Below are 18,930 nucleotides of genomic sequence, written 5' to 3'. Positions count from 1 at the left end.
AATCAGTTCCTTAAAGTAGTGGAAGCTGGCACCCTACTTCCTGGCAGAACTCTAGAGAGGTGACAGGACTTTTGATAGGGATAGCGATGGGATACTGGGAAAATGACTACTGGGATCTTGAAGTCACAGTGAAGCCTTCTTTGCACAGATGCAACAGGGCTACCCAGCACTGCACAGACAAGAAGCCTCTGATGGTGACCAGTGTGGACTAAAGTTCAGAGGGCCTTTTTAAAAATGTTTTGTGCTGTAACAGACCTGCAGCATTTTTGCATCAATGACCTTAAGTGAGTAGACACCCCAAATACCACTTAGAACTTCCTAACACTTAGAGAAAAAAAAGTAAACTGTTACGAACGTATGCATGCTTGCAATTTATGCAGCATTCAAAACAATTTTTCAGAATGAAATCTTTAAATCAGAATGCACACTCAGTTTGTATTTTTAGTTGATTTGACACATCATGAACAACCAAAGGATTGCACAATACCAGGCCAAGTTCCCACTGTAGGGGTGGAAAGGTGTGATACCTATCCTCACCTCTCATAAGAGTCACAGTCAACACTCCTATAACAAAAGACAGGTCAGCAAGAGAAAAGCATAACAAATGTATTTAATCAAAGTTTTATGTGGCACAGCAGCCTTCAGAAATGAAGACCCAAAGACTCAAGGAAAATGGTTTTTATGCTTAGGTTCAGTGAATAATGCACAGCCATGTGGTAGAACAAAAGGGGTGTGTTCTACTGGAAACAGAAAATAGATTGGCGGTGGTGCGGGTGGTGGTGGGGACCAGCAAGTCCTGACTGTTCAGATTCTTCTTGACTTCTCTGTGCAACATTCCTTCTTCCAAGTATGGAGCAGGGCCCCTATGGAATGAGGATCTTCAAGAGAGAAGGAAGAGAATGACTTTTCTAGGTTTCATGGCTTGCTGTGGGGAAGAGACGTTCTAGTTTCTATGACCCACCTTAGGGAAGAGGAATTCTGGTTTATATGACTTGCTTAAGGGGTGGAAGAGAAGTAGGAGGCAGGATGATGGCAGATTGCCAGAAAGACCTTGGTTCTGAGGGCTTTCCAATGTATTTCCTTCAGTTTAAAGTACTCAGCATGCTAAGGTACCATACTTTGGAGGATTGGGTTCTAACACCACTAATTATTTAATATTTTCCTTCCTGCAAATCCTGCCACATTAAAAAAAGGAAAACTAACTGTACAACAGATAGTTCTGTAGCTAATAAGCATTATTAAATATTTTCAAAACATTCCAATAAAAGGCAATACCAAACTGCTTTTAATACTTTCTAAATAATGCCACCCTCATTTATGAAGAATTGCTGTATTTCCCTCAACGTTCTGGGCATTAACGAAGATTGAATATAAATAAAAGAATTGCCTTATATGTATGGCACTTTAAAGAGTTGAGATTCCCAAATAATACACAAGCATTTTCAAATCACACGTGGGATGTAAAGTGAAAATGTTCTTGAAGGAAATATCCTCTAATAATACTTACCTACTTCAGAGGGTGATGGGAAGCTCTATTAACACCAAAGGAACACTTTTAGATCTTCAAATAAAAGCACTATACAAATGCAAAGTATTATTATTATAGTTCTGAAACAATTTCACACCTAGGAATGAGAAAACCCCAGGCCAAATTTTATTGCTTCTCTCATGCGTGATAAACAAGAAATGCCATAAGCAAAGGGTGAGGGGGGTGGTTAGTAGGGGGTGTGATAGTGGGGAAGTGGAAATCAAACAGAACAAAGACTTCAAAGTTTCTCTTTCACTAGGACTTTATATTTCCCCAGATGTCATTTTAGGAACTCTCAGGGAAAAAAGAAAAAAAAAAAAAAAAAAAACCCCTTAAAGGTCAGAGTTAAGTACAGGGACAAAGTTCTCATTGCTTTTGTACCAGATAAAACAACAACAGGCTGAGCTGGAAAAAATAAGCTTGTCTACTTCTATGGGGCACAATTTCTCCCAAAGCATTTGCCAAACTTAAAAAATGGCCAGATGAATTATTACTGAATCACTCACTAGTGTGATGATCTCACCTATGAAGTCAAATGTAGCTGCTTTAACAAACACCAGGATTTCTAGTCAGTTACTGAGAGCACTGAGCAAGACAGCATTTGTTACTGCTGATGGTAGTGGTGGCGATGATGATGAAGATGATAATGATGTTGATGATCATGATTGTGATGATGGTAATTACAGTAATGATAGGATATGGAACAGAAGTTCTCAAACCTGCTGATCAATGGAATCACCTGTAGAGCTTTTTACAATACAGATACTTGGTTCTCCATCTCAGCCCCACTGATTTTGAATCTCTGAAGATAGAACCCAGGAATTTTTTTTAAAGTAGCCATCAGGGTAACTGAAGTGACAGTATCTGTAAGTAATATAATGATTAAGAAGGCGGGCTCTGTGAACAGACTGGCTGGTTGGTGTCTTCTCCCAGTTCTAACACTTATTAGCTATGTGACCTTGGAAAAAATACTTAGCCTTAAGTCTCAATTTCCACATCTATAAAATGGAAATACTAACATGACCCACCTACAAAATTGACGTGCTATTACTACCTACCTTATAAGGTAGATGCCTAAAGTAGGCAAATTTTTTTAAAGCACATATTAATTCCAAGAAAGACAAAAAAATTTATATTAAAGAAAACATAACAAATACCATTTGGCTTAGCAGTAGAAAAAAACTACATAATCGTGATAATGTAAATATTACCTGTTGATTTAAATAAAAATTATAATATAAGTATGTCAGGAGGCTGTGGGGATCAGAAGTGGTAGGAGTGGAAAGGATCAGAGAGCTATTGCTAAAATTGATAAATTAGGAAAGAATAATATAAGTACATTATTTAGAAAGAGAGAGGTAAACACCAGAAACATCAGAGTAGAAAGTTGCTAATTCTGGGGAAGCAATCCAGAGAGAGGTAGAAAGAAGGCATAGATGTTGCAGTTTTTAAATATTTGCTTCGTAATGCAGTTTTATTTAAACAATTTAGATACATTGCTTTGATAAAATAAAATAAAATGTAAAAGGTAATTCATAATGCATATAAGTACAATATGGTATTTCTTTATATACTAGGGTTAATATAAAGCTTTTCAATTTACCAAAACTTGCTTTAAAAAAAATGATATAATATCACCAACTATGCCATCAAAATGTCCATTTCTTAAAAGTGTACGATAAAGACTTACTTTTTTTCCCTGGCACACTCTAAATCCTAAAAAGATATTTGCTGAATTCAGCTGAGGATGGTGGAACAATATATAAAGAAAAAATTCCTGGCCGGGCGCGGTGGCTCAAGCCTGTAATCCCAGCACTTTGGGAGGCCGAGACGGGCGGATCACGAGGTCAGGAGATCGAGACCATCCTGGCTAATACGGTGAAACCCCGTCTCTACTAAAAAATACAAAAAACTAGCCGGGCGAAGTGGCGGGCGCCTGTAGTCCCGGCTACTCCGGAGGCTGAGCCAGGAGAATGGCGTGAACCCGGGAGGCGGAGCTTGCAGTGAGCTGAGATCTGGCCACTGCACTCCAGCCTGGGCAGCAGAGCGAGACTCCGTCTCCAAAAAAAAAAAAAAAAAAAGAAAAAATTCCTTTGTACAATCAAGGTCGCAGCAGGAAGGGGATGACATCTTTACCTGGGGTGAAGGTAGGGTTAAGGGAAGACCACTGAGGGATGGTCTAGTGTGCTGGAATTAGCAAAAATTCCATTAACACTCTAGACTCAAAGGGGCAAAGGGAAGAAGCAGTTACCAGACGGTGGAAAGAGCTGTATCTGCAGAAGAGAGACCCCCAACAGGAACCGTGGCCTTCCTTAGAGGGATACAGTCATTGCCAACCCACAGTGCTGCAGAGAAGAAAGTAGGGAAGAGGCTGGGCGTGGTGGCTCAAGCCTGTAATCCCAGCACTTTGGGAGGCCGAGATGGGCGGATCATGAGGTCAGGAGATAGAGACCATCCTGGCTAACACAGTGAAACCCCGTCTCTACTAAAAAAATACAAAAAACTAGCCGGGCGAGGTGGCGGGTGCCTGTAGTCCCAGCTACTTGGGAGGCTGAGGCAGGAGAATGGCGTAAACCCGGGAGGCGGAGCTTGCAGTGAGCTGAGATCCGGCCACTGCACTCCAGCCTGGGCGACAGAGCGAGACTCTGTCTCAACCAAAAAAAAAAAAAAAAAAAAAAAAAGAAAGTAGGGAAGAATATTTCAGCCTCGTGTTCCCAGGTCTTCATCCAGTTCCTTCCTCTGGCTAATACAACAGAAAGCCAGCCAACAAGGGAGCCCAGGGAATGCCTGCAATAGAGGTTAGGCCCTTGGTGCAGAGCTGTTTAGAAGAGAGAGGAGCTGGAAGCACAAATGAATACCCAGCACAAGCACTATACAGGGTTGTTGTTGTTATTGTTGTTGTTGTCATCGCTGTTAATTTGTCTCTTTTCCTACTCAGCCTCCTAAAACAAGCCCCTCAAATTTTCATCTGTTTAAGAAATATTCATGGCATGATAGCAATATGGTGATGTTATGCATTTGTTAAAAATTTACTAAGCACTTTCATATATATTGTCTTTATGTGATCCTCAAAACAGCCCTGTGCAATAAATAGGGCAAAAGTTATCCTCATTTTACAGGTGAGGAACCTGAGATCTTAAAGAAAGTTGGGAATCTTGCAGAGAGTCACAAAGCTAGCAAATGGCAGAGCCAAAACTAGAAGGAATGTTTCCTAATACCCCAGCTAAGGCTCTTCTCACCATATAATACTGTCATGCTATTTATTCACAGTAGGAGTGCAACATTGATATCCCTGTTAAAAAAAAAAAAAAAAATTAACTAGTTTTGTTCTAGGCACTGCACAGAGCACAGAAATAGTCAACAAATAAGACACAAGGGGAAATAGAGAAAACTTGCCCATTCCATCCTCATTCTCCATTCCACAAGCAATGCCAGAACAGGAAGTAATTGAGTTTTCAATCACATTTTACACATCATTGAAAAGAAGGTGTTCAGTAGGGTAAGAACAGTATTCAAAGGACAAATAAAATTCAGGGAAAAGTAGAAAAATGTTTAAAGAATATACCTGTTGTGTTTGGGGTTGCTGGGGGTAAACAGAAGAAAATCTCAGTCCCTTCACAATCCCCATGACACAAAGAGACCAGGGCCCCAGAAATTGGGAGGGATGACTTCTCTGCTTCTCTTCTCATTTCCAGCCCTACCCCCACATACATATACATTCTTTGAGAGCTAAGAGAAGCAGCCAAGAGTGACTTCCCTGTACCAAACACAGGAGTACTGGGAAGTTCAGCAAAATAACCTGTTTTTGAGATTCTAAGAAAGAACTCTGTATCTTTTGTAATCTACTGCAAACACTGAGCTACTTACACATGATGAAAGAAAGTAATGAGTGGCACTTTAATTGTAAACCTCCAAACATACCATATTTATTCCAAATCTAGCTCACTAATGAATAGACTATACTCTCAATTAGGGTTCTGTAGTTGCAAGCAGCAGAAACCAATTGGCTAATTTAAGAATTATTGAAAGGATATTGGAGTCTCAGTCAATCCACGGCAGAATGGAAAATAAGGTTTGGAGGTCATGACTAGCCAAAACAGACATGGAGGCAACAGTGGTCTCATAGTACATACTGGCAGATCAGAATGCCAGTCTAGGACAAGGGAGAATCCTTTAGCTAAAGAATCAGATTCCAAAGAAGGAGCATTTACTTTGCCAAGCTTGTGGTCATACACCCATCCATAGGCTGGGTGCAGGCCCCTGGGTAGGGCCCCTGATTACAGTTCCACTAGCCTAATTACCTCAAAAAGACATAAAGGTGCTGTTAGGAAGGAAAAACATATACACGATAGAAAAAAAAAAAAAAAAAAAGTTGGTGAGGGGGGTTCCCTCTGTACTTACCAAGGCTTTCTTTAAAAATTCTTGAAGAAGCTAAACAGCAGTAGATTCCTAATTTCTCAAGACTATTAATTAGTAATTGACGACAACAAAAGAAGGTAGTTTTCCTAATACCTACAAAACTTCAGCCTAATAACTTTTTCACGTCCAGAGGCCTTACTTCCTATATTACCTGTAAGTTACCTTTTCACTTGATTCCTAAGGACCAAGCAGAATTTTCCCTTCTTTGGTAACAACATGCTTATTTTAGAAATATTATCCTGAAGCTTCTAAAATGAATAGACTCATAAAAATATATAATGAATAAATTCATAAGGATGCTGCTGCTGATGATGATGATGACATTAATTAGAGCAGAAGCAGCTCACATCTACTGAGCACTTATCACGGGCCAGGACTTCTTCTAAGCCCTTGGTACAGAATACTTCATTTAATTCTCCACAACTACATGAAGCCAAAAACAGTATTATCCCCACTTCACAGATCAGGAAACTGGGACTCTAAGAGGGTGAGTAAGTTGTCCGCAGTCCAATAGCTAGTAAAAGCCAAATCATGACTAAACCCACGTCTGATTCCAGAGTACAAATTCAACAAAAGAGTTCCATTGAGAGTAGAGAAAATGGACTGTGCCTGTGTGGAAACACTCCCCAAGAGGAAAGGAAGCATCATATCTGTGCCAAAAGATTACAAAGTTGTCAAGATGGCTACATCACCACTAGATCCAATTATTTATGAGCATTTATTTCTAAAAGCTATCAAGTATTTCTTTATTCCAAGGTGTGGCTCAACAGTCCAGAGACATGTAGTTATATGGCTGAAAATAAGAATTATCTACTGCTTAAGACAGTCTTTTCTTCACTGATGTTCAACCATCATGGCAAAATTCCAAGCCAACCAGTTTTCATGCACTAGAGTTTAGTTGCCCCAAAGCAAATCCTAAGACAAGAGGATTTTTTTTATAACTCATATTTTGATTATCTAAAAGGGGTTTCTCCAATATCCCTGTAAAATTCTTCTTTGCCCTCCAAATAAACATGAAAAATTCAGCCCCAGAAGTAGATTTGTCAAGAAGTAAGTAAGAACTTAAAGTATAAGGTAAATCAAAATGGCTTTTCAACTTTAACTAAAGTGGTCATAGTTATGATTGCTGTAATAAAATGACAGAAAAGCCCTAAAAGTGTCAAAAATGTAATTTATGATGAAAACAAACGTAAAATTATAGCATATTTCACCCTGGCCACCAAAGACTCTTGATGAAACTGCAGCCCTATAATTGCCCAGAATGAATTCTTTAAATTAAAATACTTCATGCAGAACAGAAATTAAACAATGAATCAAAGAACAATGCTGTACAGAGGTATGCTTATAAATATACCTAGCAAAGAGGAAACAATTACATTTTCCATGTAAAACCAACTTGATTGTAATGTTTCACAAGAGGCCGAGTAGGTACTTTTCCCATTGCTTCAAGCTTGGAAGTTCATTTCCTGTAATTCATTTAGGGCTCAGAGTGACTGGGTGGAATGAAATTAGATACACCAAATTCAGTGGCTCTTTTCTTTCTACAAAACTAGATCTTCCATGCAACAGCACAACTGACTTTCGCAATAAATTTCATCCAACCCAATTGAAATGCCACTCTGCATTTTATTTTAAATGCTTTATTTGGCCAGCTAGTTTTATTTAACTATTGGCCAGAAGTAGTACAAGTGCATTCTTTTTCCATCTAGCATTAATCATAGTAAACTTAGCTCCATTGGAATGTCTTAACTGCTGAGAAGAAAGCAAAAGTCAGCAAGCATACAATCGCATTTGTCTACTCTCAACACATCATTTTATTTCCTCCTGCTCTCTGCTAACTACTGCTCAGCACTTTTGCCTAAGAGGGAGGACAAGCAGGTGGTTAAGGAAGTTGTCCTGTCAGCTATATCTTTAGTCCAAGTGTTTAAATCTCTGAATAAAAGAAAAATCAATGTTGTAAAGGCAATGTTTGTCAAGGCCATGTAATAAATACACTTACCTTTACAGACCGTTCTCAATGGATTTCTCTTCTTTGCTGAGCTTCAAAGCTACAAAGAGATAAAAAATGAAAGACAGAGTTGTCTGTGAGTAAAACAACAAACGTTTTCTCCCCATGTCTCTAAATAGAATTTCCATATGCCATGGTATATGGTGCTAGCCAAATAAACCATTGATAAAACTGTGCCTCATACCTCCCGCACAAGAGGCCAAAAAAAAGACAGTCAGAAACTGAAAATGGTCCACACATCTACCCAGAATTGAAGCACACAAACCTTGGCCAAATCTACAGTCAAATCTTTTGGAGTGTGAACTCCTCAACAGAATGGGAACAGCTTATAAAGTAGAGAGATGAAAATCAAATTAAACACGAGTGTGACATACTCAATCTGACTAAGCATTTTATTTTCTTATTTCTTTTTGTCATCTTTCTCGCATGCTCTATTTCCATTTCTCTGAAAAAGTTTCACTTAGTGATACTTATTTCATTTATATGAGGTGCATGGTCCTTCTAATAAAGACCTCAACACTTGTTCCGTAAGTATATGTGTGCATGCTTACAGGGACATCATCCTTTCTGTACGTAGACTGCAGCCTTCTCTCAGAAGAAACTCACAAAACAAAGGAAGTCACAACTTGACATTTCAAATCAAATCTTGTTAACTTCAGCTTTCTGTGATCAAAACATAAATACTATGCACTGACCACATGCAAGTCAATGTGACAAAAGATCTGCAAAACAACAGCAATAACTTACGGATTCATGAAGCTGGTTCTTTAATCATCCAGCCTTACTCATAAGGTGCCTCTGTAGTCACTAGTAATGGGAATACATCTCTTTCTCTCATTTTTGGCTAGGTCCTAACATCTCTGAAAGGTACAGTAGTTGGGGATAGAAAACTACACCATAGTTTTTCCATGGTTCTTTTTTTTTCCTTCAATATCTTACGGGATTGTTTTAGCTCTTACTGGACTGTTTCCCTCCACATCCCTCTATTCCACCAAAGAATGCATTACCACTGATGCATGACCACCAAAGAACAGGTCAGACTTATGGGCTAAGATGTAAATCTTAGACTATTAATGCAGGAGATAAGTCCCTTCTATGGGACAGCACCAGAAATTTCTCCTTCCTCCTGAGTTACACGGATTACAAATGAGTTTAGAAGAAACATAGTCTGGAGAATACTTGATAAAATAGTATAATATTGCATTTGTGAAATCTAAGAGATTAATAATCTGATAACATGGAGATTGAGCTGAATCCCTTTCCACTCCAAACACAGAAATGCTAAACAAATACGATGATGATTTAAAATACATATATGTGTGTGTATGTATACATATGTGCATACATGTATATACATATGTGCCTATATACACACACGTGTACATACATACACATGTGTATATATACACATACATATATATACACACACATACATACACACACATGCACACACACACATATATAGCCAAGTTCAAAAGAAAGAGAAAAAGCCAATATAAAAATATAATGGATGTAGAGTTTCTAGAATGAAAGACATGAGTTCTCTTGAAAAGTATACCAATATCTCAAAAGATAAATAAAAGCAAATGCATACTTTGATACTCAGGATGAAATCACAGAACACCAGAGATAAAAATAAAGTCAACCAGAGAGGGAAAAAAAAAGAGACTTCTGGCAAAAGAACATGTCATCAGCAAAAATAAAAGTAAAGCAACAGGCCGGGCACTTTGGCTCACGCCTGCAATCCCAGCACTTTGGGAGGCCAAGGCGGGCAGATCATCTGAAGTCCAGAGTTTGAGACCAGTATGGCCAACGTGGTGAAACCTTATCTGTACTAAAAATCCAAAAATTATCTGGACTTGGTGGTGGGCGCCTGTAATCCCAGCTGCTCAGGAGGCTGAGGAAGGAGAACTGCTTGAACCCAGGAGGCAGAGGTTGCAGTGAACTGAAATTGCACCACTGCACTCCAGCCTGGGCAACAAGAGAGAACTTTTCCTCAAAAAAAAAAAAAAAGAAAAGAAAAAATTATATGCCCATACTAAACCCATCATTCAAGAATAATAGAGAACAATAGATAAATAGGAACACTTTTCAAAAAAAAAAAAAGATTGTTCAGTGCTCACAATAGTTTACTTTTGCCAAAAGAAATACTAAAATAAGATATGCTTGAATAAGTGGGAATTTATCTCAGAAGGAAGGAGTGAGAAACAAGAAGCAATAGTGAACAGAGAAATTAGTAAGTATGATGGTAAATCTAGTAACTTTAACAATAAGTAATGGGCATTGATTAATAATTATTAAGCCCTAGTTTAAAAAAACAAAATAATTTTTAGGATTTGCCAATAAAGTGAAACTGAGTGGTTTATCACAATCATATGGAATGAAGAAGGGGGTAATAAATTGTTTAGAAGGAGGACAGAAATACTACTTAAGGCATTAAAGATATGCATTAAAACTACTGATTAACTTGTTAAGGATAACCAGCATTTTTTTAATCTGTCTATATAACGAAAGAGGCCCTTGCACACATACTCACAGAGACTTGTAGAATGTTTACAGCAGTATTGCCAGCATGGCAAAAAATACAGAAAACAACCCAAACATCTATCAGCAATATGATAAACACATTTTTTTACATATTCTTAGAATACAATATTATATAACTTTGAAAAATCAATGAAACAGTTACCTACATCAACATAGCTGCCTCTCAAAATATGATGTAAAACAAAACAAGTGAGTCACAGAAAGCTATACATATTATTCTATTTGTATAACATTCAAAAAGACAAAAATAAATACTGTGTTGTTTTTGAATATAAACTGTAAGTGGTACAAAACAAAATAAAGAAAGGGAAGAAATTTACACAGAATTCAGGCTATCTTTATCTTGAGAGTGGGAGAGGAGATGGAATATGTGAAAGGGATAAGGGGGATTCTAGAATATGGTAATGCTCTGTTTCTTGGCCTAGAAAGAGGTATCTAGACAATCAGTTTATTATTTTCTTTAAACTGTATATGTATACTTGCACAAATTATTTTGCATGTATGCTCTATTTCTGAATTTTAAAACATATAAGAGTAATAACCAAAAGAATAGAAATTTCCAAATCAATAGAGGAAACAACATGGAGTAAAGAAAACACAATTGATTCTCTATACAACATTGAAATGGAAGGGAGAAAGAAGCAAAGGAAAACATGCTGAATAGACAATACAAAAGAAAATATTTTAACACAGTCCAACTGTGTCAGGAATCAGGGTAAGTACATCTGTTAAAATTTTATCAAAACAAACGTTTTAAAATCTTGCTATGTGTTGTTTATAAGAAACAAATTTAAACATAAGTTTTGAAAAGTGTGGATAAGTACACACCAAGGAAATAGGAACCAAAAAAAAGCTGATGGAAATAAGTTATTGTTAGGCATGACTGAAGTTAGCAATAATAAAAGAGAAAGTATTTATATTCATTTTTTATCGACATATAACAAATTATCCAAAAATTAGATATTTAAAAATAAAAGTAAGAATTTATTATCTCTCACGGTTTCTATGGATCAAGAATTCTGGCAGGGTTCAGCAGGATGGCTTTTCTGTATGCTACATAAAGCCTGAGGCTTTAGCTAGGAGACTAGAAAGTTAGGGGCTGGAATCATGTGAAGTCTCATGCCCTCAAATATCTAAGTTAGGAGCTGGGATCATCTGAAGACTCATGCCCTCACATATCTGCCAGTTGTTGCTCAGAGTTAGCTGAGACCACAACTAGGGCTAGCAGCTAGAATACGTCCATGTGGCCTCTCCATGTGGCTTGAGTCTCCTCACAACATGGTGGCTGAGTTCCAAAGATGAGTTCTGAGAGAGAGACAAACAGAAGCTGTATTTTTTATGACCTAGGCTCAGAAATCACATAACACCATTTACACTGAACTTCACTAGTCAGGGCAGTCAAAAACCCCCACCCAGACTAAAAGAAAGAGAAAAACAGCCTTGCCCCCCTCAAAGAGGGAGTGTCTGTTACACTGTAAGAAAAGCACAGGATTGGATAAATGTGCTGATGTGACCACCTTTGGAAAATGCAATCTGCCACAACATTCTTTACAAGCACATAAGAAACATAAGCAGAAATTAAACACATAGTAAGCCTGAAACTAGTCTCAATGAATATCAAACAACAGATAGCAAAGGTTTCTTACCATAATGCATTAAAGTTGGAAAACAATTACTAAATATGATTTTTAAAATGTGTTCGAAAATTATAATTTTATGACAGTTTCCCTTTGTGAATTGGGATTAGACAAGGACCTTACCTAAATCCCACTGGATGAAGGTCCACATCTGGAGTCAAAAGAGATCACTAGTTTGGTTGTGGATACATTGAATTTGAAGTGCCTTAGAGACATCTAAAGGAAAATATCCAGGTAAGCAGTTGGGTAGATGAGTCTGTAGCTAAGAGGGGAGGCCTGAGAGTGGTAAGTTATCTGTAAGTAGGAAGCAACTGCAGTTGTGAATATGGATGCAACTGTCCAGGGAGTCAGTATAAGCAGAAAAACAAAAGGCCCTAGGACTGATCCATGAGCAAGTTCAACATCTAACAGTTGTGTTGAGGAGGATGAATCCTATATAAGAGACAGAACAGTTGCCAGAGAAGTAAAACAAAATCCTCAAGATTCACAGAAAGGTCAAGTGATATAAATCCTAAAAAATGCCCAATATGAAGGTCATGAGGAACTCAGCAGGAACTGTTTTGTGGATTGATGGAGGCAGAATTCAGTTTGGAATTGGTTAAGACAGAAGTAGAAGTCATTAAACAAAGACAATGAGTAAAGACAATTCTAGATAAGATTGGCTGCGATTGGGGAGGAAAGAGTGGCAACTAAAGGACAAAGGGCTGGAAGAGGGTTTGTTTGTATAGTTTTTAAACAGAAAAAAAGCTGAGTATGTATCAAGATAATGAAGAAGATCTGTTTAAGATGCAGAGTGAGTGTAGAAGAGAAAGCGTAACCAGTGCTGAAGGTTCCTGAGAAGGTTGAAAGGGACAGGTGGTAGGACTGGTTTTAAACAGACCTTTGGTCTCACCATAATCATATAGTGTCTTATGATAGGAATCCATGCTATTGTCTTAATGTACTACTTTCTCATGTGTTTATGTTTTCTCACCCTAATTAGAATCTAAGCTCTCTAAAATGTATGGCCTTTATTGTTCAAACCAACCCCACCTTACTCACACATTGAAAGCCCCAGATTCAATCCTGGCACCCAACAGTCATTCAATAAACAGTCATGTGTCACTTAGTAATGGGAGTATATTCTGAGAAATGCACCCATAGGTGATTTTGTCATTGCGCAAACATCACTGCATGTACTTACACAAACCTAGAAAGTGTAGCCCACTATACACTTATCCTATATGGTATAGCCTATTGTTCCTAGGTTACAGACCTGTAAAGCATGTTACTGTCCTAAATGCTGTAAGTAATTGTAACACAATGGTAAGTATTTGTTAATCTAAACATCTAAACATAGAAAAGTTACGGTAAATATAATATTATGGAACCATGGTCCTATATGCAATCCATCATTGACTGAAATGTCACTATGTGGCACACAACTGTACTTGTTGAATAAACTAATGCAAGCAGATTCTGTCATCTTTGTGTATATCTTTGTGTAAATCTAAAAATGTGTGTGTGTGTGTGTGTGTCCTAGCTATCCAAAATGGGAGCAAGTCAGAACCCAAAAGTTCTTGTTCCAGAGTATAGATCTCTAGACAATAGTCAGGAATAGCCACTCAAATTAGCCCTCTCTTTCCCATGTTTTCCTTGACCTAAAAATCCAAGGATCTAAACTACAGGCCATGAAACCATTTTCACCTACAGTTACAATGTTATACCACTTCCCACTTTTCTCATGCTTAATTCGTCCATATTTTGTTCTAGAGCAGACAATCTCTGTATCCTTCATTTCACCTCCTACAAGACATAAATTAAATGTAAATGAATCCAAATAGGTTTGGGCTTCAGTTCTCCTAAAATAAATAAACATGGAAGTAGAGTAGTACAGGCCAATAACACACTGATTTATCTTGCTGGTTTTTCAGAGGATAGTCCTCCAGAAGATCTTTACAAACCCCAACCCTCTCAAACCATGATCCAAACCCCAGCTCCCTTAAAAATAGGTCTGAATTTAAACAAATATCTTTCCCAAATATAGAAACCTGCTTTGATGGTGATTCATCTTATCCCAACAGAAACCTTTCTCTGGGTACCATCCAACTGCACCATTCTTAAGGCAACACTGCCTGGAACTGAGGGATTTGCCTCTATTGTTGCATTCTGTAGCCCTCAACTGACTTAACTGCCATGTTAAGGAATTGGTTATTGACCTTTAAGTCTTTAACAATTATTTACATACCTAGGAAAGAGTCTGTGCATTCAGGTACAAGAATGAAGACACTGAATAAATTCAGCCCTCGTTTTCATTTTTATGCCACGTTCAGTGAGCTGTTACTGCAGACAAATTATTGCAGCATTCTTTCAAATGATAGCCAATTTTCAACTAAGAGAAGATTCTTAAACCGCTTTCTAAAACCTTTCCTGCATATCGGTGAAAACCAGGCAGTTGGAAAACACAGCCCTGTTAAACCACCTAATGATAAATTAATATTTTAAACACATGGAATTATGTAAGAATCTGAATAATAATTTAAACCCTCGACAGCAGCAAAGGCCCCAAAAACCTAACACTTCTCAAATATATTCCTGGAAGTTTTATTTCAATGTTTATGTATGCATTTATTATAGAATATTTTCAGAATTTCTGAAACTCAGATACATTTAGAGTCCAGGGAGGTGACCAGAATAATTCTTACTTTTGTTATTTACCTGGAGAGCTGATCAATATTGTCAAAATGTATGTGAAAGTCTTTCTATTTGACTATAAGTTCAGCAATAACACGGACCACATCTGTCTTGTCCTATATTAAATCTAAATCTTCTAGAACACTGTCTGGCACATATGCTTAGTAAAATTTCTTTAATAAAGGAGTATTATAAGTTTTCATTATTACTACAAACGAAAATTGATTGCAAATTCTTAGGCAAAGGTTAGTTTTGAGTTTTGTTCTTGGTTTTCACTCATTCTCTTAATTTATACTCCACGTTTTCACAAAACAATAAGTTATCTCTCTACTGAAGCCTACCCTCCTATGGCCTGAGACACATACACACAATACGACATGCCCTTGCCACATCTATTCAATGCTGTCATATTTGCCATGCATCAGAAAAATAAATTTACCAAGTAGCAGAAGCTCTGGAAAATCATTAGGTGACATCTGAGGAACAGAATACCAATCAGCCAATAATTAGCACCTAAAAATTCATAGAGTCACAGACAAATCAAATTCCTTGAAATCTCAGAGAGCACGACCCTGGATGGGTTAGTGCCCAGGCAATGGGGAAGCAGTAAATTGTACCACCCCTAGCCAGGACTGGAAGGTGCCATGGCTAGTCTATGCCCAGCGGGAGACATTCTGACAATGTGGCATTTGCACAGGGATGCCCTAACATGGCCCCAGTATGTTTTCTCAGAATGGGATGACATTTTAAGTCAAATAGCTCTGTTCCTAATAGCATAGGTCCTCCCCCAAACTCTAATAGCCTGAATTTGAGAAAAAGAGGTTCATCTTGGGGAGAAACTGAGGTTTTGCAGATGCGATATTAAAACAATCCTTTTATACGGAAGGCAAAACCAGATACTCAGTGTTTAACTTCATTCATTACCTTTCCATTGTGACACAGACCTCAGACAGCCTTAGACTTAAAAAATCATTCTCATTTAAGCAAAACTCTGTTCCTGGAGCATCTACACTGTACACTTTTCAATGAATGCTGAAACCAGTTATAAAGCTGTGCTACCAAGAGGCATGAAGAGTGACTGTCAGTACCTCACCAAACCCCTGCTGACTGGAACACGCAAGTCAGTCCAAGGACGCAGGGCCACCACTGTTACTGCTGCCTCCAGCCTAACTAAGGTCACCTTTCCTGCAAGCCTGCCTCATTCTAAAGGAAGAAAACAGAGAGGTTGGAGAATACCAACTCCCCATTTGGTTTCTGCAGTTGCCAACTCTACTCACATGTGACTTGGGGAAAACACCCTTAAGAAGAGTGGGGTCCAACATCCAACCAGACTCACCCAGCCCTGGGGGTAAATGCTCCACCTCCACCACGTGGCCTGTGTGCACCTGATTTGAATCTGCTCCTACCCTGAGCCAAGGGTGACTGTTCTGCCAGGCTCCCACTCCACTGCAGGGTCAGGCAGCAGCCTCTGCTCCTGGCTCCTGGCCCAGTGCTCGGATGGCCCAGCAACATCACTGCAGAGAGGGAGTCTGGTTGTGCCCTCCTCTGAACTCTCCATCTGGAAGACTCTCTGGCCTCCTTCCCTCTCATTTTTAATCTGACAGACACTGCGGACAGGGAAACTCAGAGCAGACCAAAGTTCATCTTCCCTTTCCTGCTTCTTGGCTGGCATAATCGCAGGGGCAGAACAAGGTTGTCATGGACCAGGATGCCAGGAAGATCCCTGACCACTGGAACACAATAATCCTGCCTTCCAAAGTCTTAATTAGTCTTCCTGTGCCTGGCACACCTACCACCAGGGAGGTGGCCAGGTAAGGTGCCATGCTCACAGCAAGCATTCAACAAAATATTGGTTGAGAACAGCGGTCACAAATGCCTGCTGGCTCATGGCTTTGCAGTAACAGTCAGCTCTGAGGTCTGGGCACCAGCGGCAAGATTTCTGCTCCCTTTACTAATACAGACAGTTCTAGCAGCGTTATTCTGAGTGATATTCAGCCACCAGCTCAATTTGGATGCAAAATGATCTTAACAAACAGTGGCAGACTTGATAGACAGGCTGCTGAGCCTGGGGACCAAAACAAAGGACGAAAAGAAAAAGAAAGGAAGGGTTGATGGCAAGACAAGGAGAGGGAACTGAATACTGCAAAGAAAAATGAGGCGGATTACGGGCCTAGGTACCTCAGTCCAGCAACTCTGAAATGAGCTGTGAACATAACAACAGACTCAAGGGTGGAAACAATGCGGGGAATCAAGGCAAGGGAACAGGGCAGCATCTGTCACAAATTTTGATGCTGGGACAGACTTAGGGCTAGTAGTGGAATAGATTTGATAGTAAGTAACATTTGAGAGGTTTCAAAAGACAATGGGTCTTAATTCTGTCCTGTTTTGCATCTCTTGAACTACAGTGACATACCAAAATTTGCTATTTTTCTAAGAGGACATTGACAGATACAATGAAAATTCTGAATACATTTTTTCCTTCTGCATTCATTATCTCTGGCCCTTATCCACAGGCCTATTGCAGACTAAATTGGATTTTGGATCACTGGTACTGAGGCGCTGCAATTAATTAACAATAGAAACATAATATTTATATCCAGGCCTAACAACATCTGACATTTAAACTATTCTGCCAGTCGGGCAAATTCCATTCGACAAATTTTCATTTTAATGAACATGACAGACCACAGTTTACATGATAGGCCAAGAAGCAGAACACAGTTGATCTCTTGGCATGTGTTTTCAAGGACTGACCATGCTCCAGAAGAAACAATCTGAGAAACTGTCAGAACAACAGAAAGACCAGATCCCCAGTTCTACCCAGACAGACCAAATACATACCACCCTCATGTCCCCCAACACAGATCCTAGTATGAAACTGTCCTCATTTCATGTGCAAGCTCAAAGTTAAATACTTACTGCCCCTTATAATCCACTGGATAATTTTTCTATCTTTGGGTTGCTGACATTTTCTTTGGGGTACTGAAGTCCCTTAGCCCTTCCTAATTAAAAAGTGATAAACGTTTTTGCAAGGCATCCAATAATGTGCAAAGTACACAAGAGTTGGAACTGATGCAGCTTTTTCAGTTGGCACAAAACTGGCCTTCCACATTTTGCCAGATGGTGTATCTCAGTAAGTCCCCAATCCCTGACTCGAGTGAGGGGCATTATCAATATGATGCTGAAGCAGAGACTGTCTTTAAATGCTATCTTATTTTGCATTATACTAACACGATGGGTCTAACATTTATTCTTGCTGAAACTTTCACAGCTAAAGAAGTTTCATTCTTCTGTGACTCATTATTCAAGCCAACAGAGTATGATACAGATAAGGGGAAAAATTCTACCCTCCTTAAGAACCATATAAATTTGCTGGAAACCAATGTCAGAGAGCAGATCTCCCAGCCCAACTTCCTATTGCTTCTCTATGGGTTAGTGGTCCAAAGGACACTGGGTGAAACAGTGTGTATTTAACCAAGCCCATCTCTACTACCCCAAAAATGTGGCTGTAAAGGATAGAGATGAAGATGAAAAATGCAAAGAGAGCAAGGCAGATAGAAGCTTAATAGATCTGGGAAATAAATAAGGTAAATGAAAAACAATATACTGTAGCTGGGATCCCTAAGGGCCGTATATTTCTAGTTCACATGTTTACAACATTCCTTATTCTAGCTTTTATGTCAATCCAAAAGAACTGAAATAAAATTCCACTTTAAAAGTAATACTTCTTTGGAGTAGGGATTTGGTTCATGGGTTCCAATCTCAGCAACTGAAATGACTACCTACATGGTAATTTGTCTTCAAGCTGTGGCTCTGACTAGACCCAAAATGGTAATCATGCTTCATGTTACTATTTTATTTTATTTTATTTTATTGACATGGAGTCTCATTCTTGTTACCCAGGCTGGAATGCAATGACATGATCTCGGCTCACTCTGTCTCCTGGGTTCAAGCGATTCTCTTGCCTCAGCCTCCCGAGTAGCTGGCACTACTGGCACACGCCACCACATCCGGCTAATTTTTGTATTTTTAATAGATACCAGGTTTTACCATGTTGGCCAGGCTGGTCTTGTACTCCTGACTTCAGCTGATCCGCCCACCTCGGCCTCCCATAGTGC

At 38.8% G+C, this 18,930-nt stretch overlaps 1 long non-coding RNA gene across 5 annotated transcripts; it reads right to left on the bottom strand.

The window, feature by feature from the left end:
• Positions 1 to 633: 633 nt before the first annotated feature.
• Positions 634 to 14,249, bottom strand: LOC108516655 (uncharacterized). Of its 5 annotated transcripts, none has more exons than XR_001881897.1 (6): positions 14,170 to 14,249; positions 13,826 to 13,924; positions 7,947 to 7,995; positions 2,052 to 2,392; positions 1,508 to 1,576; positions 634 to 878 (listed from the first exon to the last, which is right to left on the bottom strand). It is a non-coding gene; the product is annotated as an uncharacterized LOC108516655 (long non-coding RNA). The 5 variants fall into 5 exon arrangements; XR_001881894.1 differs by having other exon boundaries at positions 13,830 to 13,924; XR_001881895.1 differs by having other exon boundaries at positions 2,248 to 2,392; positions 13,830 to 13,924.
• Between the last annotated feature and the right edge of the window lie 4,681 nt (positions 14,250 to 18,930).

Source organism: Rhinopithecus bieti, unplaced genomic scaffold (assembly GCF_001698545.2).
Source record: "Rhinopithecus bieti isolate Rb0 unplaced genomic scaffold, ASM169854v2 scaffold_36004, whole genome shotgun sequence".
NCBI classification, from domain to species: Eukaryota; Metazoa; Chordata; class Mammalia; order Primates; family Cercopithecidae; genus Rhinopithecus; species Rhinopithecus bieti.
This window is presented reverse-complemented; position numbering and strand designations above follow the sequence as displayed.